The 25,202-nt window shown below is 37.4% G+C and overlaps 1 protein-coding gene across 1 annotated transcript in view; it reads left to right on the forward strand.

Annotated features, from left to right (window-relative positions):
• LOC141392560 (uncharacterized) overlaps window positions 1-25,202 on the forward strand; it is a 245,128-nt gene that overhangs the window by 133,850 nt on the left and 86,076 nt on the right. Inside the window, exon 4 of the mRNA XM_073965495.1 lies at window positions 22,784-22,815. The gene's annotated coding sequence lies outside the window, so the exon portion shown is untranslated. The remainder of the gene's footprint in view (window positions 1-22,783; window positions 22,816-25,202) is intronic.

A 25,202-nucleotide genomic window follows, 5' to 3' on the forward strand; every position in this document is an offset into this window, starting at 1 on the left:
GAAAATCTTCTAATTCTCTATGAGAAACCGCCTCGTCTTCTAAAAGAAGACCTCCTGCTTTTTGCCAGAAGACATCCATGACTTCAGGATTTGTGGTGCCTTATTGGAAACCTTTTCATGGAAGGACAGAAGATTCTAGAAAGTCTTTTCTCGTCAAAACAGCTTTTGTGCTGTGCCTGCTGAAGATCTTGGTAAGGCCTTCTGTCTGAAAGATACCTTTTTGAAGTTCTTCTGAAGATATTCTCTCTAAAGAAGATTTTTAGAAAGTCTTTGGTCTACGGAAGACCTTTAGAATGTTTCCTGTTTATATTATACTCTTAAAAGTACTTCTGTCTTTCGAATACCTTTAGAAGGTTATCTGCCTTCAAACCCGGTTACAAATTTAGGAAATTCACACTTCCGTTCTTCTTACCAAAAACACCCACAGCAGCACAAAAGTCAGTAACCCTGGAAAACAATTTACCAAAGGAGATTTATTACCTTTTGCCAACCCATTTTTAACTATCCTAAGCAAGTGCTTTTGTTTGTGTGTGTGTGCCTGTGCGTCAGTGTGTAACCCTGTAACTTCCTCTCATTTTTTGGAGTATACTCGCCTTGGAATAAGTTGGTATTACAGCCAAGTCGTAACCTTTTCTAATGAGTTATGTCAAACTAACAATTCTTCCTATTGTCGCTCCTGCTACTGCCACTGCTTTCATTGGATTGGTCATAATGTGGCAAAAGTCATTCATTGTTCGCTTTAGGTCCGGTGGCGCGTTGTTGTCATAATAGATGAAACTATATTTTTTACGAGCGTTCTGGTTTTAAAATTCATCCTGACAGAGTTAATTTTTTGAAAAATGGGAAAGGGAATACATTTTAAGGGAATCGTCCTTTTTAACCGCCATAAAAATAAGGGTTGCTAATGAGTGAACAAATGTTGCTGCTGTTGCTACGATATGGTGTATAGCGATGATGGACGGACTGAGGTACTAGAACATCAAAATGATATCAAACTAAACAATGCAACAACCAACAGTGAAACTTTATTTTGTCCTCGGAAAGAGTTTGAGAGAGGGGGTGGCACAGGCAATCACTCATAAAAGTGTTGCTTGCCATTCATTCTTTGAATTTTCAAGTAGTCTTGTTCTTCTCCTTTAACAACAACATTGTATGCAATGCATTGATATTCCAGATGTGGCCCATAAGATTGTAGTACATTTCGAAATTAAATTAGGTAATGAATGTATGGATGTGTGAGTGTGTTTTTGGAACAGAGACTAAATGCAATCAAAATGTATGAGGAACTTCAAAAATAGGGTTCTTAAGATGCTATCAGTGTGAATGGTGGTTTCGGTTTAGGTACTTTAAGATCCTCTGAATAATGGAGAACATACAATGTTGTTGAATGCTCGAACTTAATATAAACAAATAAAACGGTATTAAGTTTCAAAGGACAGAATTTCACACATGGCATTGGGGAAAATACTCAGAAATTAAAGAAATAACATAAAATTATAACAAAAGTAGTTAAAATATTAGCTGAGAAGTGGAGTAATGTAATTTTATATTTATTAGTAAATGATCATTGACTTCTGCGATCTTAATTTTCCCAGCAATTTTTCCGTCGAACAAGAGCCCTAAAGCCTTGTGAACTGATTCATTTTAGAAGAAAACAGGTAGTGTAGGAAATTTTCACCCTTTCTTCTTGCACTTACGTCATTCTCTGGTTCACCTTTCAGTTTCAAAAAAACGCCAAAAAGATCTTCTTGCCACATATAAAAAAGTACTTGAAAGTCAGAGTCAAATTAAAAATCCAAAATCATTTAAATTGCCAATGAATTTCAATTAACCGCAGCAATTTAAGACATATCAATCAAAATCAATAAATCAGCCACTTATTTTCTTCAAAAAACACAAAAAAGCGTTTATTCCAGCGATCCGATCAATAAAAATTCATCATCAATAATGTCAACGCACCGCAACAAAGCATGAAGCCCAACGCACATGGTGGCACTCAAACACAAAAAATGCAACATTTTAAGCTTGCATAAAAAACGGAGACACTTTGTCACTGGAAGCGAAAAGTGGTTGACGCAACAATCAGAAGCTAACAGAACTCAGCATGATTTGTTGTCACATTTACTGTCAGTTACTGTTACGGTTCGGCGGCATATCCAACTCAATTGCCAGGCAATCAATGATCGTTGTGATATCATCAGAGATTGCAAATCAATGTTCAAAGTGGGGAATAATACTGGGATTGGGGATTAAAATAATTCCAATGCTCAAAATGTTTACTTCCTTGGATCTTCTTAAGGCTCGTAATCATATTCTAGTATTTTATAAGAACAAGGAGAACTTTTGGTCTTCTATGAAATGAAGTTGCAGCCTTCTAGTATAAGATGATTTCCCTATGAGAGGACAATCTGGTTTCCGGTTTTCTATGAGAGGTCTTTCTGTGCATTGTTCTATAAGAGTTTCTGGTCTTCTCTGATATTCTTTAAAAACACATTATGGTATAGAAAAACACCTTATCTTCCGATTCACTATACAAATGCTCTCTTCGTGTTCATCATTGCATAATGGTCTTTTATAAGAAGACCTTCTGGTATTCTATGAGAAAATCTTTTGGTTTTCCTCCTCTTCTTCTATAAGAAAACACTCTGGTCATTTATGAGAAGACCTTTTGTTCTTATCTGAGAAGAGTTTCTGCTCTTCTATGAGAAGACCTTTTGGTCTTTAATGTAAAGACTTTATGATGGTCTATAAGAACACCTTCTGGTCGTCTATGTGAAGAGAAGACGTCTGGTCTGCTATGATAAGACTTTCTAATGTTATATAAGAAGATCTCTGGACTTCCACGAAAAGAAAAAATCTCTGGTCTGTAAGGAAAAGACATTCTGCTCCTCTATGAGAAGACCTTCTTGTCTTCTATAAGAAGAATTTCGGCGAACACTTTCTGGTCATATATGAGAACACTTTCTTGTCCTCTAACGTTTTATTAGAAGACCACATTAGAAGAGAAGACCTGTGAGAAGAAATGACCACTAGATGACCTTCTATGAAAACACATTGTGGTCTTCTATGAGAAGAGCATCTGTCCTTCTATGAGAAGGTTTTAAGATCTTTTATGATAAGATTTTGAGATCTTCTACAAGAAGACCTTCAAATCTGTTATAAGAGAACGCCGTCTGGGCTTCTATAAGAATACCTTTTACACTTCTATGAGAATACCTTGTGGACTTCTCTAAAAAGGTCTGTGAAAAGTCTTTCTGGTCTTCTGTGGAAAGATTGCCTCATTTTCTGTAAGAATAACTTTGCTCGTCTGTATGTAGTCCTCCTTTTGCTATCTTATGAGAAGACCTTCCGGTTTTCTGTGAGGAGACCTTCTGGTGTTCTATAAAGAAGACCATCTGGTCTTCTATTAGAACAACTTTTTGGTTTTCTATAAGAGGACCTTCTTGCCTTCTTCGGGGAAACCTTCTGGTCTTCTATGAGAATACCATAGAAACTATAAAGTATTCTTCTAGAAGACCTGAAGACCTTCTCGTTTCCTGTATGCAGACTTTCTAGTTTTCTATAAGAGAACCTTCATGTCTTCTTTGAGAAAACCTTCTGTTCTTTTCTATGAGGAGTGTAGTACTAGCCTTCTATGAAAATACCTTCGGGTACCATATGAAAAGACCTTGGAGTCTTCTATGAGAAGGTATTCTGATCCTTTATGTGATGACCTTGGGTCCTCTATGATAAATCCGTCAGGTATTCTGCGAAAAGACCTTCATGTGTTATACGGGAAGACTTCAGGGTCTTCTAGGAGAATACCTTCGAATCCTCAATGTGAAGACCTTCGGATCGTCTATGACAAGACCTTCGAATCTTCTATAAGAATACCTTGGGGTTTCTATGAGCATACCTTCGGATCTTCAATGAGATGGGTCTTCTGTGGGAATACCTTCGTGTCTTCAGTGAGATGAACTTCGAGTCTTCGATGAGAATACATTTTGGTCTTCAATGAGATGATCTTTGGGTCCCCCATGAGAAGCAATTGGGTCCTCAATGAGAAGACCTTTAAATCCTCACTTAGAAGACCGATCTGTCTTCTGACAGACGATATTCTGGTCTTTTATGAGAAGACTTTCGGGTCGTCTATGAGAAGACCTTCGGGTCTTCTATGAGCAGACCTTTGGCCCTGGTATGAGAAGGCCTTCGGGTCTTCTATGAGAAGATTATTGGTGAGAAGACCTTCGGGTCTTCCTTGAGAAGACCTTCGGCTCTTCTATAAGAAGACCTTCGCTTCTTCTATAAGAAGACCTACGGATCTTCTATGAGAAGCCCTTCGGGTTTTCCATGAGAAGACCTTTGGGTGTTTTATGAGAAAACCTTCGGTCCTTCTATGAGAAGACCTTCGGGTCTTCTATTAGGAGACCTTCGGGTCTTCTATAAGAAGAACGTCGGTTCTTCTATGAGAGGACCTTCGGGTCTTCTATGAGAAAATCTTCGGGTCTTCTATGATAAGACCTTGGGGTCATCGGGGAGAAGACTCAGGTTTTCTATGAGAAGACTCTCATGTCTTCTATGAGAAGAAATTTGTGTCCTCTATAAAAAGTCCTTGGGGTCTTTTATGAGATGACCTCGGGATCTTCTATGGGAAGACCATGTGGACTTTTAGGAGAAGACCTTGGGGCTTTCTATGAGAAGACCGTCGGTTTTCTATGAGAAGACCTACGGGTCTTCTAAAAGAAGACCTTCGGTTCTTCTATAAGAATACCTTGGGTTTTCTATGAGAAGACTTTAGGTTCTTCTATAAGAATACCTTAGGTTTTCTATGAGCATACCTTCGGGTCTCCTATGAGATGATCTTTGGGTCTTTTATGTGAATACCTCCGAGTCTTTAATGAGATGACATTCGGGTCCTCAATGTGAAGAGCTTCGGATCGTCTATGAGATTCTACTAGAAGACCTTCGTGTCGTGTATGAGACGAACATCGGGTCTTTCAAACGAAGAACTTCGGGTCTTCTATGAGAAGATCTTTGGATCTTCTATGAGAGGATGTTCTGGTCTTTCATAAGAAGACCTGCGGATCTTCAATGAGTTGACCTTCGAGTCTTCTATGGGAAGGCCTTCGGGTCTTCTATGAGAATACCTTCGTGTCTTCTATGAGAAGACCTTCGGGTTCTCTATAAGAAGAAATTGGGTCCACAATTAGAAGGTCTTCGATGAGAAGGCCTTCTGGAGATTTTCTGGCCTTAAATTTGCGGATCTTCTTGCCATCTTAAATGAAAATTAAAATACTTTGGGGGCTGTTATAAATATACCATCTAGTCTTCTAAAAGAATACCTTCTGGGCTTCTATATTAAGACCTTTTTGCCTTTTTTGAGATGAGCTATTGGTCTTCTATGAGAAGACCTTCTGCTATTCTATGTTAAAACCTTCTGATCTGCTATGACATGGTCCTCTGTGAGAAGACCTTCTGGTCTTCAATGTGGAGTTCAATTCGAAAACCTTTTGGATTTCTGTTGTAAGATGTTGTGGTCTTATTTATGAAGGACTTCTGCTCCTCTATCCGAAGACCTTCTTATATTCTACGATAAGACCATCTGGTCTTCTACGAATACTTTCTGGCCTTGTGTGAGAAGACCATCCAAACTTATATGACAAAATGATCGGGTCTTCCATGAGAAGTCCTTCTGATTCTGATTGATTTTCACTGTTATGTTTGATATATTTTCCAAAATAATGTGGGTCCATTTTAACTAAAGGGCCAATAGGTGTGGAAGATCGCTTTGCTTGTTCTGGCTTTCAAATTGTATTCCGCTATCCGTTTTTACTACTAAATCTTGATTACAATATATTCTCGGTAATATATAATGCCAACAAAAAATCGGATCCGTTAGTCAGCCATTACAAAGGAGATAAAAGTTAAAACTACATACTTAGTAATGAGTAGTGAGATGGCACAGAGCGTTTGTGTATGTTTTTTGTTAAAAATATAAAAAACAGTTGGTGGTGCACACGTAAGCGTTTAAACAACCCTTTGTGTTCGTTCGCGTGGCACAGTGTGTAGTGTGTTCCGCACAGATCAGAAGTTGAAGTTGTTGAGGATTTCGATTTCGATCGAAGCTTCGACAACTTTGCTATGCATATTGAGAAATAAGTATTACCTGAGTTCGAATTATTGGGATTTCAGCATAACATTTTAGAATTTTGAAAACGCCCCTATTATTTCTTTCTAGGCAGAAATACGAAAATGTCTAGCTTCCGCTGTTTGCTAAAAACTCATCCTATATGACATGAAATTTGGTGGTTTCACATCGTATTAGAGAAACAGATACACATTCCTCCTTTTTTAGGACTACGACCAATAATGATGTTCATATGGCGTTGTTGGATGTATCTTACTCATTTCTAAAATATTTTTCTGCAATTTCTGGGACGATTTTGCACATTTGCAGCAAAGTAATTCCCTACCAAATATTGAAGAACCTTCCATCCACCCTTTTGCCCCGAGGTTGATTATCAGATAACTACTAAAGTAGATCTAACTCCTTTATACTTGTTGAAACCTAATATGAGAGAAATTCGTAGACATTCTTGATAAGCTCAATACGAGTATATATTTATTGATAACATCCAGGTTGGGCAGTCTGAACAAACCGACATGTTTATAGACATGCTTTAGACCTTTCTCACCACACTTCTCAGACTTCTTGCCTGACTCTATGCGATCATTTGTACAAGAGTCATACGGCATTACTTATTTTAAAATTCAGACAGAAAATGCTGGTTGGTGGGAATCTTTTTCCCCGAAGATACCGTTTCCAGATTAACCATTTGAACCATGACAAATTTGTCACAGCCACATCAAAAGATTTTTCATGTTTGTTTATGCATGAACCATTCATTTCTAATTTATTTCCAATTTTTTACATTCAAGTTATGAACATTGCCGCCTCATAATTTAGAAATTTAATAGAGCACAAAAATCATTGCTAACCAGAAAGAAATTCCATATTCTTGTTAAGCAGGGTGAAAATGAGAATCACTTCTTCTTCTTTTTTCCATCAGCGACACGATTTGTATTCCAAAAGATTCTTCCTCATTACCCTCATTTGGGATGTAAATGCTGATAATGATACAAAGAGCGCACACACACACATGTGGGATGAGTAGTGGGTGCTGTTCCACACATATGGGTGGTCTTTTTGTTGGTTTTGAATGAATGCCTGCCTGCCTGTTCTATTTTTGCAGATGGCAGGACAACAAAAACCAGATGGTGTTGCTTCAATTCAATTGAAGATGGAAGTTTTATATTTCATTATTTCATCAAATGAATTTCAGTGGAAGCTTTTTTTTACTGGTTTTCGTCACTTGTTCTTTATGTGAGAGCGAGTGTATGTGCTCGAGGGAGCTCACTGCGTGTTGTGATGTTTGTTTGCTTTGGTGTAATGTGAGTAATCTTTGTCAGTATTCAAACGAAATGAAATAGATTCATTTGAATAATTCGAAATGTTTATATTTTGCTGTGTAATTAATTTTAATTATGCGGCAAATTCACTTCACTTTTAATTACAAGAAGATGGAAACTCATCTTCCGAATTCTAAAGAGTGAGTGGAGTGTAATGAACTATTTCTGGGGGAATCAAAGTGAGAGTGAATCATAGCGGAGCTTTATGTGGAGAAATAAAATAAAAGCCAAGGATTTTTTTCTCTTGGGAAGATTGTAATTTAAATTTAAAACAACAGCATTAAGTTTGCTTGGCAAAATAAAATTTTCTTAATTTGGACCTCACATTCTTTAAAGCATCCTTCTTCCCATTAAAGAAACTTTTGTGTACAAATCTTAAAGAAAATAAAACAAAACTAAATGCATAAACAATTTCCCATGCAGTTTTGCCATAAAACTTTAAAGAAAGAACATCCTGGTAGAGGTGGAGATAAACACACTCTCCCCTGCAAAAACAAACTTTTGTGACCAAAAAACTTTTTGACACGTAAACAGAATTTTTGCATAGATTTAGATGAAGGGGATATAAGTTTGCCAGACATGGCTAAGAGTGTGGCCTGGCTGGAATGTTAAGGGTGTCGGGAGAAGAAGCAGCATGCCAAACAATAGTGTCAGCAATTAATTGATGCAAAAAAAAAGAAAGAATAAAACACGACAAAAGAAAAAGAAATCAAATTCCGTTAGAATTCGTGTTAAACAAACGTTTTCCTCCGACTACTTCAACTAATAGATTAGGAGAGGAAATTGTTAGCAGTTTTTTTCAATTTTCCAATTGTTGAGACAAAAGTAAACGTCGGAACATTGATGCTAGACAATTTCGTTAGTCATCTGTTTTGGTACGAAGCAAAAAAAAGAAACGAAACGAAAGGTGAAACATATTGATAACAAGGCAACATTGTTGTGTGAGTGGAGAAAGGATACGGATTGACATTTTTAGCCACACCAACAAAAATGGAAACTTTTTGTAATGTTTTTTTTTTTTCATATATAGAAGAGTCTTTAGAGTTTTTTTAAATAAAAAAGCTTTAAGCTGTGCTTTATGGATAGAAGATTGAGAAGGAAGTCTTCTTCATCATAAGTTAGTTGAAGTACACCCCAACAAAAATTCGGAACAGTTAGTCATTAAGTAGCCCATTACAAAGTAATGTAAACAAAAATAACTACTTACATTATAGTAATTGTTCCACAAACATCCCATACGGAACAAGGGAGACTTCTCTCATATCAATGAGTGCACCCCGATTCATATTAGCTCAGTGATATGGGACCTACTGTTTATCGCCGAGTCCGAACGAGGTGTCTTAAGATACCACTTTGTAGAGAAGTTTTACATGGCTGAAATACTCAGGAAATGTCGCCAACATTACTGAGGGGTATTTTGCCACCGTTGAAAATTTTGATGTTGACTGGCCGGGGAATGGAACCCACGACCTTCAGCGTGCAAGGCGGGTGCACATACCATTGCACCACGGTGGCACCCTACATTACTCCTTACTAACAACCCTTGATGTTCGTACGAGTGTCACAAATCAGAAGTTCGCATGATCAAATCCAGCAGAGAGCAAAATAAAACTATTCCAAGTATGTTTGGACGAAATGTGTTTCAGACAATTTGGATTCGATTTAGCCATGTCCGTCTGTCTGTCTGGCTGGCTGGTGCGCACGATAACTCTCGAATGGATCAACCGATTCGGTCCAAAATTTGGCTTTCGTAATATTTTTCCCAAACTTAGTTTAAGTTCGAAGATGGGTTATATCGGTTCACACCTTCCGGTACCCCCCCACAAAAGTTCGAAAATGTTGGGAAAATTTGTGCGCACGATAACTTTTGCAGGGAGCAAAAAATTTGCCCCATACTTTGCACATCGTGAAATTTCTACCAGACTTAAATGAGTTTTCAATATGGACTCAATCGGTCCACTCTTTCGGGTACCTCCCACACAAAATTTCGGAAAAGTTCAGTTTAGGGACTGCTCTCGAATCGCTTTGATTTTTGATGTAGCAACTTATATTCACTGCCCCCCATACGACGGTACAAGTTTCATCAGGGGCAAGTCCATACTTCCTGAGAAAATAGCCTGAACGGTGCAAATAACCCCTATGACACCGAGCGCAGTGGTTGGAGCGTAAGATAACTCTCGAACGGATCTGCTGATTCGGTCCAAAATGTGGCCTTCGTAATGTTTTGTTCAAATTTATTTTAAGTTCGAAGATAAGCCATATCGGTCCACTCCCTCAGGTAGTACCCCCGCAAAAGCTGAAAAATGTTCGGAAAAATTGTGCGCAGGATAACTCTTAATGGGAGTGACCGAGTTGGTCCATACTTTACACATCGTATTATATCTACCGGATATAGATCAGGTTCGAATATGGACTATATTTGTCCACTCCTTCGGGTACCTCCTACACAAAATTTTGAATAAATTCACTTTAAGACCTGCTCCCGAATCACTTTGATTTTTGTTGAAGCAACTTGCACTTGTAGTTGCTGGAGAGCTCGAACCGAATAATGCGTTCGTCCACACTTTGGATATTATAATATTTCTTTTAATATTAGATGAAATTCGAAGGTGGTGTTTATAGGTCCACTCCTTCCGGTACCTGCCCACAAAAGTTAGAAAATATTCGCTAAATGGTACGCGCGATTTCTCATAGACGTAGCAACCGATTTGGTCCTAGCTTTGGATCTCTAAATATTGTTGAAACTTAGTTTATGTTCAAATTTGGGCCCTATCTGTCCAATCCTTGTGGTACCACCCACACAAATGTTCAACATTTTTGTTAAGGGTCTGTTCGAGGATCCATTGGACATTTTTACCGAAGGTTTTCCTAGTGGCCCTGTTTACAGCGATATTATGTTTTTCGTAGGTTAGTGTAATAAAAAAGCACTATCCATACTTTTGTCGGTTCATACGCCCAAATTATTGAAATCCCCTTAGATACAAATGTTTTTTTTTTTTTTTTTGGCAAAAAAACTATTCCAATCCATCAGCTGAGGGTATATGTCTGTCGACAAAGCCGACTGATACTTTGTTACTTGTTTAGCATAACTTCTAGCGGTCATACAATAAATAGTTATTCTAGTAGTTATAAAATAATGGGTTCGTAGGGGGTTTTATAAGTAGTTTCGACTACCAAAATTACTATAACAACCCATTATTTGGTAATGTTTTTTTTCTTTTTTTTTTTTTTGCTGGGTGAGGAAGTTCGAGAAATACCCTTATGTACCCCGACGCGAACTTCATTTGAAGAAGTTATTCCAACAAACAAACAAAAGCCTCTTAAAAGGCTGCTATGGCAATCAAAAAGGTAGAAGAGACGAAAACTTCTGCCCCAAGCAAAAAGGTAAAGCTGATCTCTGCTCCGAAGCGAAAGTCAACCCAGAAGGGAATACATATTGCTAAAGACTCTACTCCTAAACTAAATGACTTCTGTAAAGGAGAACATTTGGCAAAGGGGTCTGCCACTAAACCCGACTCAAACTCGTGGAACAAGGGTAAAGCGGAGAAAAAAATCAGGTATCCACAGGCTGCAAGTAAGTCAAGGTGCTTGGATTGACTGAGAAACCACCATCTTCTGAGAAAACGGACAAAGCTTTACAGCATAAAATTGTGAAACGGATTCGATCTTCAGAAGCCATCATCCCTCGCCCTAGAAGACAATGACTTCTCAGGTGGTCAATGCATCGACCTCCTACGCCGCTACCCTCAAGGCCAACGAGAATAATCCCAGTGTCGAAAGGGCAACCAGGGCAACAATGTCTTCTCAAGTGGTCAATGCATCGACTTGCTACGCCGCTACCCTCAAGGCCAACGAGAATAATCCCAGTGTCGAAAGGGCAACCAGCTCCTCGGGAAAAGCAACCTTCAAGACACATGGACAAACCCTGCACCAGACCTACCCCAATGATGCCCGCTGACGACTTTCGGGTGGCAATCATCGACAGAGAACTGACCCCGACAGGAGAATCGGCGAAAATCATTTGTTTCTAGTCGAACTCGGTTTTCGTAGGATCATTGTTCTGACACGATAATAAAACAGGGTGACCGTCAGTTCGCCTACCTACAAAAGGGCGTCATGGTCATTAAGTGCCATAACAAGAATTCCTTGTTGAGGCAGTTAATGTCCATGGTGATCTTTGGGAAGGGGCAAATTTTGCTGCGGTATCCATATCTGAAATATCATCCAAACAGGTGTTCCCACATACAGTGGAAAGGGAGCTCATACGAAAAATGCTGGAGGTTCAAAATTCAGATTTCATAACACTTGGCTGTACTAGCCCTACAATGGAGGGTGGCCGTGGACTCAATAGGGATGGGTTATTTTTGAAAATAACCTGGGGGGAAAACTGAACTTCGGTTTGTGATGGCTTCGATTCCGTCTGAATTCACCACACGGAACTCAGTTAGAGTAGGCAAGCGGAAAGCGCTAAACATCCTGCAGATTAATCTGTATCATTATAAAGCTCTCTGCCCATTGCGTATGCTGAAGTAGAGATCACATCATTGTACAGGTGCTGCCGTCAAATCACTCTCCACTACACTCTCCTCACGAATTCTGAAGTAGACATTGTCTTAGTTCAGGTGCCATATATCTACAAGAATATTATTTCTGGACTAAGCAATGCCAACTTTGACGTCTTAGCTTTGTCTGAGAGGGATAAGAATGGAAACACGGTTAGACTGTATCATGGTACAGGGAAGGCCACATTCCTATCCACAGTACAGTCTACATGCCTTTCGAAGATTTGGATCCACCGAATCTGGGTGTCCGTAAGATGCGGGACGGTTTGATGAGCGTGTGTAACATTGTTCTGGGTACCCTTCCCCAACCCACACTCTACTTAGATGATCAGAATGGACCGCAAGGTCTCCGGGTGCCGTAGTTATACAACAGACTGCACATCCGCCAACCTAACCTGGATAGAAGACCGTTTAGAGGTCTTCTATAGCTAGAAGACCCTTTAGTGGTTTTCTATACACAGAAAACTCTTTGGGGATCTTCTATACATAGAAAAAAATTTAGCCTATAGAGGTCTCCTATACCTTGAAGACACTTTAGAGGTCTCCAATAGATGAGGTATTCTATACCCTTTAGAGAAGGCCCTTTAGAGAATTTTTTATACCTAGAAGACCGTTTAGAGGTCTTCTAGACCCTTTAAAAGTTTTGTGAATATAATGGTCTGCAAAACCCTATACCTAGAAGGCCCTTTAGAGGGTTTCTATATATAGAGTATCCTTTAGATGTCTTTTAAAGAAATAAGACCATTTAGAGGTCCTCTACAGAGAAAAGACCAACAGAGGTCTCCTAAAGATGGAATACCCTTTAGATGTATTCTAAAGACCTTTTGAAGGACTTGTAATGATAGATGACCCTGTCCATGTCTTCTAAAGGTATAAGACGTCTGCTAAGCAAAGAAGACTCTTTCTAAAAATAGAAGACTCACAAAAGGTCTTCTAAAGATAGAAGACCCTTTAGAGGTATTCTAAAGAAAGAAGACCTTTTAGAGGTCTTCGTAAGAAAGAAGGCCATTTAGAGGTCTTATAAAGATAGGAGACTCATAAAAGGTCTTTTAAAGATAGAAGACCCTATAGAGGTCTTCTGAAGAAAGAAGACCCTTTGGAGGCCTTCTAAAGAAAGAACATGCTTTAGAGGTCACCTAAGGATAGAGGTCACCTAATGATAGAAGATCCTTCTTCTAAAGATAGCGAACCTTTGAAGGTCTTCTTAAAATAGAGGACCCTCAAGAGGTCTTCTAAACATAGAAGACCCTTTAAATTTTTTTAAGGATAGAAGGTCCTGTAGATGTAGAAGACCCTTGAAAGTCTTCTCAAGGTAGAAGACCTTTTAGATGCCTTCTAAAGAAAGAATACCCTTGAGAGGTGTTTTAAAGAAAGAAAGTTTTAAAGAAAGGTCTTCTGAAGATAGAAGACCCTTTACAGGTTTTTCAAACATAGAAGACCCCTTATACGTCTTCTAAACATGAAATACCCTTTAAAGGTTTTGAAGGGTTTCTGTACATAGAAGACCCTTTAGAGGTGTTCTAGATATAGAAGACCCCGTAAAGTTCTTCTAAAGTCGGAGTACCTTTTAAAAGTTGTCTTTATCTAGAGAGTATTTTAGAAGTCTTCTAAACAGAGAAGACCCCTTAGATGTGTTCTTAAGATTTTTATATGCCTTCTTCCAAAGAAAAAATACACTTCATATGCCTTCTATAAATAGAAGACCCGTCAGATGTCGTTCCACTGATTGATCGATTTTTCAGAAGCTTTGTTTATCTAGAAAAATCTTTAGAGTTCTTCCACAGATAGAAGCAGTTCCTCTAGAGGTCTTCTATAGGTATGAAAACATTTATCCGTTTTCTTAAGATAGAAGACACTATTGAGGTATACATTAAAGGCCCTATAGAGGTCTTCTATAGATACAAGGCCCTTCTGGGGTATTTTATAGACGATACACTCTTTAGAGTTCCTCAATAGTTAGAAGGCGCTTTCTTGTTAGGTTCTATTTTGAGTGGAATTATTTAGATCTGGAACCGACACTCTTTTAATCGTGTAAAAAATTTGATTAATTGTTTGCATTGAGTCTTCTCACAAACTGTGTGTCTGTGTGTTCATGCAGAGTTGTGTGTATTGTTCCTGCCGCTGTCTGTGTTGGTTCATATCCTGGCAAACAATACAAAAATCAATACTAGAATTCTAGTGCAAAATGTCTATATTTACACGATGTTGAAATGGGAAAAAATCGGTGTGATGTTTTTTTTGTCAGAGTTTCTCTTCTTTTATTTCAAACTTGCATTGTAAAAACATTACAAAAACACCAGAAAATACAAAGTCCAGACATCTGACATGGGTGAATAGATTTTTTATTCTCTGATTTTTTTATTTTGTTCAAAACCGTTTTTATTCTCATTCTCTGACAATTATGTGTCTCGGTGGTCGGTGGTTTTGGTACCTTTTGATTGTTAACGTGAAATTAAACGTGAAATATTGTTGCCAACAATGTATTCAATGGTGGTACTCCTCTTCTGGGGTTTTTTGATTGTGTGATGGTGGTTTTTGTGTGAGTCTGTGTGTGTGGTTAAAAAAGTACGACATGCTGGATGCAAACCAAACATAAAACGAACTTTTAATTTGTTCAGAATTCAACTCATTCTCCAAAACATTCATTTCTATTTTTATTTCTTGTAAACGTTGTTGGGTTTCGTTTAGATAAAAAATAAAACTAGAGGAGATTAAGTGTCTCCCTCCCTTTCATGGGCATCCTTTTGGACCATTCACAGTTTGCTTTTTCAAATGTTGTTTTTGTTGCTTCTCATTCTTCTTCCCTTAGGAAAGAAAAGTCGGCAAATAAACAAATATTGTTTGTTAAGCTGTCCAGCCTCTGCTAGGCCAGACCATAACGTGTTTTTTGTTTGATTCGTTTGACTGACTGATATTTGCATTGTAACTGAATGTATGGACAGGCAATTGGATAGATGGACAGACGGACAGACATTCACATTGTTGTTCTTAGTACAACACAAGTAAAGCTTTGGTCAGTCAAACTTTTGTAATAATTTTTTACTTGCAACTGTCTGCTGCTACTACTACTCTGAAGTTAAAGGCTTAGAATTTATAAACTGTAGGCATTGTTGCTGTTGTTGTTATTGTCCTTATGGTTAGTTAGTTTAGACTCTTTAAACAACAAGTAAAAGTGGTAGTTTTGGTTATAGTTTATTTTGTTATTGTTATTTTTATGATAGTGTGTAGTAGAAAAGATTTCCTATTTGGGACCTATTGTTGTTAACCATGAGACAGAAAATACCAATAATTGTTGGTGAAGTTGAGTAAATATTTTGACATTTTAGGCCTACAGAAAATATCAATCCTCTCGGAACAGGATAAACCAAGGATATAGAAAGAGGCTAAATAAAAATAGGCCCATTCAAAAGGGGGAACAAGACATTACGTCTTGTATTGAGGTTACCACAAGACTTAAAGACCATTTAAACAAGTAAAAATGTATCAGTCTGCTTTGCCGACAGAGATATACCCTCAGCCTGTGTGGATTTAAACACTTTTTTCAAAAAAAAATAAAAATAAATAAATAAATAAATAATTATGTATTTAGGGGGGTTTTCAAATTTGTGGGCATATGACAAAAATATGGATTGGATTAAAGCTCATAAATTTGCAGGGCATATCGATAGATAGGGCTTTTGTACCATACTTGCCTATGAAAAACATAATATCGCTGTAAACATGGCCACAAGGAAAACCTTAGGTAAAAAATTTCAAAGGATTCTGGAACGGACTCTTACCAAACAGAAATGTTGAAGAATTGTGTGGTTGATATCCCAAGGATTGGAACGATAGGGCCCACACGTTTGGACAAAATATTTAGAGATTCAAAGTTTGGACCAAATCGGTTGCTACGTTAGCAAATATTTTCGAACTTTTGCGGGAGAGGTACCGGAAAGAGTGGACCTATAAGCACCACATTCGAATTTTATCTAATATTCGAAGAAATATTACGATATCCAAATTATGGACGAACACAGTGTTCGGTTCGAGCTCTTCAGCCACTACATATGGTGTCATAGGTGCTTTTACACCTTTCGGGCTGTTTTCTCAAGAAGTATGGACTTGCCCCTGAAAAACCTTTTACTGTCGTAATTGAGGCAGCGAATGCAAGTTGCTTCAACAGAAATCAAAGTGATTCGAGAGCAGGTCTTAAAGTGAACTTATCCGACATTTTTTGTGGGAGGTACCCGAAGAAGTGGACAAATATAGTCCATATTCGAACCTGATCTCTATCTGGTAGATATATTCGGATGTGTAAAGTATGGACAAAATCGGTCACTCCCATCAAGAGTTATTGTGCCACAATTTTTCTGAACATTTTTTAACTTCTGAAGGAGTGGACCGGAGTGGAGCATCTGCGAACTTAAACTAACAAAATATTACGAAAGCCAAATTGTGGATCGAATCGGTTAATCTGTTCAATAGTTATTATGCGCTCCAGCCCGCGAGACAAACAGAAGGACGGACATGGCTAAATCAACTCATAATGACAAAAAGCATGCGTTTAGTTGCGGATTTGCAGTTGGAATGATGTTAAAACATCTGGTCTCCAGCTTCACCTCAGTGAATGAAAGAGTTGCTATAACTCGGACAAAAGCTAAATTTATCAACATTAGTTTTATTTGTGCTCGTGCTCCGACTGAAGAGAAGGACGAACAGACCAAAGATATATTTTTCGAGGGCTTAGAAGAAACATATGACCGCTGTCCTGCCCACGACATTAAAATTATTCTAGGCGATTTCAATGCCAAAATTGGAAAGAGAACATCTTTGGCTCAACAGCCGGGAAATTAAGACTCCACAGTGAAATATCTGGCAATGGAATGTGGCTGATAGGCTTCGCAGCGGCAAAAACATGGTAGTTAGCAGTACCAGATTTACGCATCTTGATATTCATAAGGACCCAGGCTGTCTCCAGATCAAAAAACAACAAATAAAATTGATCACGTTGTAATAGATTGAATCCATTTATCGAGCGCGTTGGATATACGATCGTGTCGTGGGGCGAACATTGATTCGAATATTTACCTAGTTGCAGCAAAGATACACACCCGATTAAGCGTAGCAAAGAAAGTACGAATCTGCAATATCAGCAGATAGCCACAGCATTAGAGTTTTGCAATCTAGTTTATAGTTCACTGTGCTAGTTCAAAAACGTATGAGTAACGTCATATAAACTAACCTGTGATATTAATTATACCACCGATCGGAGTCCATGAAGTAGATACTGAGTTGACACAACTCAATACAGCATATTCCATTCAACTGGCCCAATGCACCCCATAGTCCCTATAACTTGTCAGCACAGTGCCAAGTATTGCCCACTCCATGCAAACAGTCGCAAAATCCATACTTGGATGCAGAGACCTCCACCAAGGAGCCCATGGTATGACCAGTAGCGTCGTGCTGCTAACGAAAAAAAACTGCGGCATATAGGGCCACTCTACAATCAGTAGCAACGCGTAGCGCACGAGAGAGGTATCGTGAGAAAAGGAGAGAGGAGAAACGCCTTTAAACAGGAAAACTAGAGAAGAGAAAAAATCGAGATGTAAAGGGCCAGAATCAAGTCCGAAAATTCTACCAAAGAGCGAAAAATCAAACTAATGGCATTGACCAGGCACATTCTCGAGGCGAGCGAACAAGGTAATCTGGTAACAGATATAAATAGTGTGCTCAGGATATGGAAAGTGCATCTTTCCAAACTGTTGCATTCCAATAGTAGTGAAGACAACCAATCTACCACAAATGCAACCCCAGAAGTTAGTATTGAATGTATACCGTCCTGCCAAGAAGAGGTAGGACAGCAATAAACCGGAGAAAGAACAATAAGGCAGCAGGAGCCGATGCTGTTCAAAACCGGAACCGACACGCTGATAAGTTGTATACATCAACTAGTTAGCACCATCTGGCATGAAGAACGCGTACCCGACGATTGGAACCTGAGCATCCAGTGTCTCGTTAACAAAAAAGGGCATAAGTCTGCTCCATATTGCTTATAAGATAGCGTATTGTGCGAACGACTTAAGCCAACGAAATAATTGGGCCATACCAATGCGGCTTTGGACCTGGCAAATCCACCATTGACCAGATTTATACCCTGCGGCAAATCCTGGAAAAAGCCCAAGAGATGCAGTCTACCACTTATCATATTTTTGTCGATTATTAGGCAGCTTTCGGCAGCTTTCGGCAGCCAGCCATATTCAAAGGTATTCCAAGCCATATCTGAATTTGGTATCCCGCAAAGCTCTTTTGGCTTTGTAATATGATTTTAACTGATATCCGGTCCGCAGTTGAAATAGTAAAGAATCTCTCCGAACAGTTCACTGCCAGAAGAGGTTTCAAACAAAGAGAAAGTATTTCCTGTGATCTCTTCAAAGTCGTGCTGGAAAAGGTGAGATGAAACGTCAAAGGAAGTGGCACAATATACGACAATAGCAGTATTACTCGCTTAAGAAGTAACTGATAACTTTAAGAACGTCGAAGGAGAATCTGCTGAAGAGGGTCTGGCGACAAGACGAAGTTGATTGTGTCGACGTGCAATGCGTCCATAGAACTCGAACAACTGTGCAAGTTTGATTATAAAATTTAAAGGTAGTTAAAGACTTCGTCTTCTTTTGTCTTTATAACCTCAGCATTTATGCTAAGGGTATATATAGTTTCATAAGGGCAAAATTTGTCTTGGACGAAGTCCGTTTCAGACAATTTGGGGTCGATTTAGCAATGTCCGTCTGTCTGGCTGGCTGTCTGGAGCGCACGGTAACTCTCGAACGGATTAACATATTTGATCCAAAATTTGGGCCATATCGGTCCACTCCCTCGAGTACCTCCCCCACAAAAGTTCAAAATTGAGCAAAAGTTATGAGCACTATAACTCTCGAAGGAACTTACCGAATCGATGCATACTTTGCACATAGTAATATTTCTACCAATCATAGATCAAGTTCCAATATGGACTATATCGATCCACTCCTTCGGGTACCTCCAACACAAAAGTGCAGTTTAAGACCTCCTCCCGAATAGTTTTGATTTTTCTTGTAACAACTTGTATTGGACGCCCCCTTTACGATGGTACAGGTTTTATTCAGTGGTAAGTCCATACTTCTTCAGAAAATGGCTCGAAAGCTGTAAAAAACCCGCTATGAACGAACGGATAAACCAATTTGGTCCAAAATTTGGCAATTGTAATTTTGTGCAAAAATTTAAATCAAATTCTAAGATGGGTTATATCGATCCACACTTTCAGGTACCGCCCCCACAAAAGTTCAAAATTGTTCGCTGTAATGGTAGTCATGCTTACCATTACCAACTCTCGAAGGCATTAACCGATTTGGTCCATACTTTGCACATCGTAATATTTCTGCGAGACATAGAACCGGTTAGAATATGTCAACACCATTGGGTACCTCACACACAACATTTCGGAAAAATGCTGTTTAGGACCTCCTCTCGAATCGTTTTGATTTTTCTTGCAAGATACTGCGCTCAAAGCCCCCTTTTACGATGGTACAAGTTCTTGGAGTGCAAGTCCAAACTTCTTGAGAAAATGACCCGAAAGCTGTTAAAAACCTTACGGCCAGCATGCGTAGTGGATGGTGCACCCGACAACCCTCGAAACGAATATTACGTTTGTTCACACTTTGCATATCGTAATATTTCTTCTAATATTAAATTCGAAGGTGGTGCTTTTAGATCAGCTCCCTCCGGTACCTCCCCAGCAGAAGTTCGAAAATATTCGCTTAAATGATACGCGTGATATCTCATAAACGGAGCAACCGATTTAGTCCAAACTTTAGATCTCGAAATATTTTGTCCACACTTAGTTTATGTTCAAAAGTGGGCCCTATAAGTCTACTCTTTGGGTGCAAATCGTTTTTGTTATAGCGCCATCTATATGTCAAATTTGTTATTTAAATTGTTGTTTTCTGTAGGCAAATTATTGAGTATACTTTAAGGCGGAGTATTTAAGTAATAGCTGCTGACTACCGGTCTTTAAACACTTTAAGATACAGGTCACGATGCGGCTTACCTAAATTTAAATGAAAGCTGTTTACACCTGGGAAGTTTTTGAGATTTCATAAACTACAATGTTCATAGATGAGAAAAATAAAAAAACAAAAAGAATCGTCGGAGGGGTTTTCAAATAAATCGCGGCCAAAGTTCACATTTTTAGGGCTTCTTTAGGTTTTCACGATTTTGCTTGGAAACCGTATGCCCTATCGAAATCGGATTAATAAAAGTGTTGTAGCAGTGAAAATTCTCTTCCAAACTGTCCTTTATGATGTTTTCGTAGGTATTACTATTTTTGAGATATAGAAGTTCAAATTTTGACAATTTAATGACTGTATCGTCTCCTTATAAAACAAGGTCATGACTGTAATTTCCCGACATAAACTTATATATCTCAAAAATGGTATAGATAAAAATTACGAAAACCAAACCAGAATTTTTACAGCTATAAGATTTTCTATTTGTTTAAAAATTCCTCCAGATATTTTTTCTTGTTTGTGGATTTTTATCATCTATGAACATTGCTGTTTCAGAATCTGTTAAGGTGCACCCTGCATGACATTGTTTTATAACTTCTATATCTCAAACATGGTAAAGCCTACGAAAATACCATTCAGGTCAATCTTGTAGAGAATTTTCACTGTTACAAAATTTTCCTTTGTTCCATTTTGATAAAGCATGCAGTTTCCCAGCAAAATCGTGAACTTTGACAGCGATTTATTTGAAAATCCCTCCGACGAATTTTTGTTTTTTTATTTCTCTCATCTATGAACATTGTAGTTTCAGAAACCGCAAAAACTTCCCAGGTGTAAGCACCTTTCATTTAAATTAAGTAAAGACGCACTGTGAGGTTCTCTCGTATCTTACTGTAAAATTTTAAATGATTTGTATTTTGCCAAAGCGTTGGCGCTAACCAAGAATTTGACAAATTTCAGGAGAGCAAAAATAAGATTTTTCTACAAAATAAATATTGAATCCAGATTCAAAGCCCAACTGAGAACTTCCAAAGGCTGTGCTAAAAAACGTTTGTCGTGGAAACCATGCAGATTGAAGTGGAAAAATCTACGTCGCTGCAACAAACACATTGCATTTCAGAAATAACAATTCGATGGCAAAAAAAGCCGCTCCCACCGCCCATATGTCTGATGAGCTGCGTAACTAACAGCGAAACCGGTCACATAATCTTCGAATCTTCGGCCTTGCTTTTACACTTGCAAAAAATCTACGATTATTCAGCTCAACTCCAACGAAAACATTAATAAAAAAAAAAGATTTTGTTTAATATTTTTTAATTAAAACAAGTAAGTTCGGTCGGGTCGAACTTTTTATACCCTCCACCACAAATTTCAGCCATCTCGGTGTGATAATGAGGGCAAAACCTTCAAAATACCGAAAATCCGGAAATATCGTCCTACGGGTGCTATATCAAAACGTGGACCTATATAAACATTTTATGGTAGAAATATTTCTTAACCTCTGGAAACACAAAATACCAAGTTACAACCGATTCTGTTGTCAAATGGGACTAATACATTCAAAATATTTAGAAATGACGCGTACTTTATATGGGGCGTTATATGGGGGCTATACCAAAACGTGGACCTATATAAACTAACTTTGGTATGAATGTTTTTTGGCCTCTGGAGACACAAAATACCAAATTACAACCAATTCGGTGGTAAAATGGGACAAATATCTTAAAAATTCCTTGAAACGACGACGCGTCACGCGTCATTTTGTATGGGGGTTATACGAAAGCGTTGACCTACATAGCCCGCTTTCAATACCAAAAGTCCTGCGTACATATAATATATTCTCCCAAAATGTCATCCACCTACGTCAATCCGTTGCACGCTGATCAAAAATATATATTGTTTGTGGGGTCTACAATAGCTGTGTTCCTTTACTTAGCTGAGGTTACCATTTTTACCATTTTTAACCTGCAAAGCGTTCCTTAACCCCGAACAGTGGCAAAACTGGAAGCCATTTTTAAGAGAGTGAGAGAAGAGAGAGAGCGAAAATGGCTTTCTCTTCTACCACAGGCAACCAGACAAATTTCTGCAGGTAAAAAATGGCAGAACTGATTTTTCGACTTTTGTTTGACGATTATTTCGCAATGAAGAAGAAAATGGACGAAAAACAGAAGAAAAAGTAGAACGCTGACAAAACTAATTAAAAATTGTGAAATAAAAGACGAAATTTGATTTTTTATGTTTCTTTTTGACATTGCTGCCAGATCTACCATTTTTCCGTTCCTTTACTTTTCTGGTAAAAATGTTCATGAGAGAGTAATTTTGAGCAATTTTGACACTTTTCTCTTTTACCACTCTTACCATAAAAAAGTAAAGGAACAAAGCTAATGATTATTTCTAGTAGTTACAAACGGAATGACAAACTTTATATACCCCATCCTATGGTAGAGGGTATAGAGCTGATTTGGTTTTCTTTTTCAACTTTATTTTTTAAATTGTAGACATAAGTCTTTTTATTCGAAATTACCTCAGAGGCGGTTTTACCAATAACTCAAAATTTACATAAGTCGACTTATGCTTTATTCTAAGAAGCACACCGAATAATAATTTTAAAATAGTAACAGTAGACATCCAAAAGGGTCTTGGGAGATGTGCCCAATGTTTTACTTTATAAAATAGTCCGATAGTACATAAAATATATATTTTCCCAGAGATTACCTTAATAATGTTCTTCTTTAATTTTTATTACAGATTAACTACTGATTTTAAACTACGGCGGCAAGGTAAGTTAATTTACCAAATATTAACAAAAATTGTGTGAATGGACTTAGAAAGTAAATTTCATTTTTTTTTTGTATAAGTTTTTAAATCTAAAATTCTTATTCCCTGTATCAAATGATCTGAAGAATACCGTTAAAACGTTCTCAATGTGTATACCCACATTCAGCATTCAATTTTGTTGAAAAAAAGTAGTCTTGATATTAGTGCTACGAAGAGATAAGAACCTTTATTTTATTTTCAATAGAGATTTCTATCGTTTCTATGACCTCACGCTGTTCCTTTGTTATATTTAAAGATATGTCAGGTGATTTTATTTTCAATTAAAAATACTTTTTATTATTTAAAAACTATAAACAAGGGGCCTGCTGTCAGGGATTATCCCACAATATTCAACTGTTGAAAATCTCAGGGTTTTTTCGTGCTATCCAAAGATGTGATATTTCCCTCCTAACAAATCAAAAGTAGACCACTAAATTAAATCTTTTGTCTTGTTGCAATGAATGAAATATGATATCTTCTATTGCCCATAGAAAATCAAACAAACAATAGCTAAGTGCAAGCAACCACCTTTTCCCAGTAAATTCCTTAAAGGATTAAAAATAAAAGAATATTTAAGAATCCAACATCTTGTTGTCTGTTGAAAATAAACTCCCAACGAGATCACAAATGAAAGGATGTTGTCACACTACAAAATGTGTTACCCTTGTTTTTAATCTACCCTCCAAAATAAAAGAAGAAACCTGTTAAACAGTGAAAGGAAAAGTCACTGGGACCCCTTCAAATCAAAACGTGTGATATGTGAGTTGTGAATAAAATCCCACAACAACATCTTCATGTTTGGCACCCCATACAAAAAGCTTAAAAAATCTTTTTCTCTTTTTTTACAACGAAAAGAAAAGTTGAAGTAAAAATTCAAATTAATTTTAATATCAGCAAAAAAAGAAGTAATAATAAAAAAATAACACACCAATCAATTGTCAGCAAGTAAAAGTATCATCTGCTGTTGCTGTTGTTGTAACAGAACAAGTTTAAATGAAATAAGAAAAAAAAAGAACACATCGACAACAATATAAGTCACAGAATAACAACAAAAGAAGTAATAACTTTTTTTGACTTTTTGTCATTCACCATTGCTTACATGCAACCATATTAAACTTATAAATCCAACAGATGAGTGCCAGTTGTTTTGGTTCGGTTTCGTTTTTTTTCTTTATCTTCACTTTTTTTTGGGCCACACGAAACAAACCGCCAGTCACCACCCTTCATCCTTTGTACGAATGCCAGAATAACAAAGCCCTGTGACACGCTCCATAAAATAAATGTTGTGACTTTAGCTTATAAAAGCTGACACCTTTCTTTTATGACGACAATGGTGGGCGCCTGCTTGTATTTCTTCGTTTTCGTTTGAGTCGTTGTCGTTTTTTGTAAAGCTTATTTTCGTGTTAGTTACGCATCAATTGATTTAAATACTCAAATACTCAGGGAAGGATGGAAGACAGTGGTGTAAACGATGTTTTGCAACTAAGGTTGAAAAGGGAAGAGAAACAATATTACAAATAGTCCTTGAAAATATTCTTAAAGTCCGCTATTATTGGTTTGTTGGTCCTTGAAAAATATTCACACTTTTATTGATCAGAAATATTTGGGAAAACCCGCCTCTAAATGCGGAATGACATCTCCAAACAAAAACCAAGAACGAATTCCTTCAAATATTTTTAAAATATCTACTTGGAAGTTGTCAACAATGATTCCTTTGTAGATATCTTGTAATACATTTTTAAAGCCTCTTTTTTACTTTATTCAGTATTTGTCCCACTGTTCATTTAAAATCTTTGCATTTACAGCCCACAATCACACATTCAAAATTTGCAAAATTTGTCATTTAAAAGGAAATTTCATATTTTACACATAATTGAGAATTTTTGAATGGAATAGGTTTGGCTTGATGCTCTTAATCAACCACCCAACAATAACAGCAACAACAGCAACAACAAGTATGAAGACAATTCAAGAATTTACATAAATTTACTTTATAACATGGAACATGTGTGTGGCGAATCTGTGTAAAGATGAATGTTTTCCATGAGACAAAGCTAATTTAAGAGGGGTGGTAATGGCAATATGAAGGCAATTCCAGAGATGTGCGAGTTTGCACAATGAAAATATTTCATTAAAATGAAATTACATAAAACAGTTTGGGTTCAATAAGGGGAATGGATGGAATTCGTGAAAATGAATAAATTAATTTAAATATAAGGGTAGACGATAATTGTTCGGAGGATATATGCTTTCAATGGAAATATAAATTTTATATTTTATGTTTTATATTTATATTTTATATTTTATATTTTATGTTTTATATTTTATATGTTATATTTATTTTTTTATA

The sequence above is a fragment of the Musca autumnalis genome, unplaced genomic scaffold (genome assembly GCF_047663935.1).
Source record: "Musca autumnalis isolate F117 unplaced genomic scaffold, ASM4766393v1 scaffold_2, whole genome shotgun sequence".
In the NCBI taxonomy this organism is placed as follows: domain Eukaryota; kingdom Metazoa; phylum Arthropoda; class Insecta; order Diptera; family Muscidae; genus Musca; species Musca autumnalis.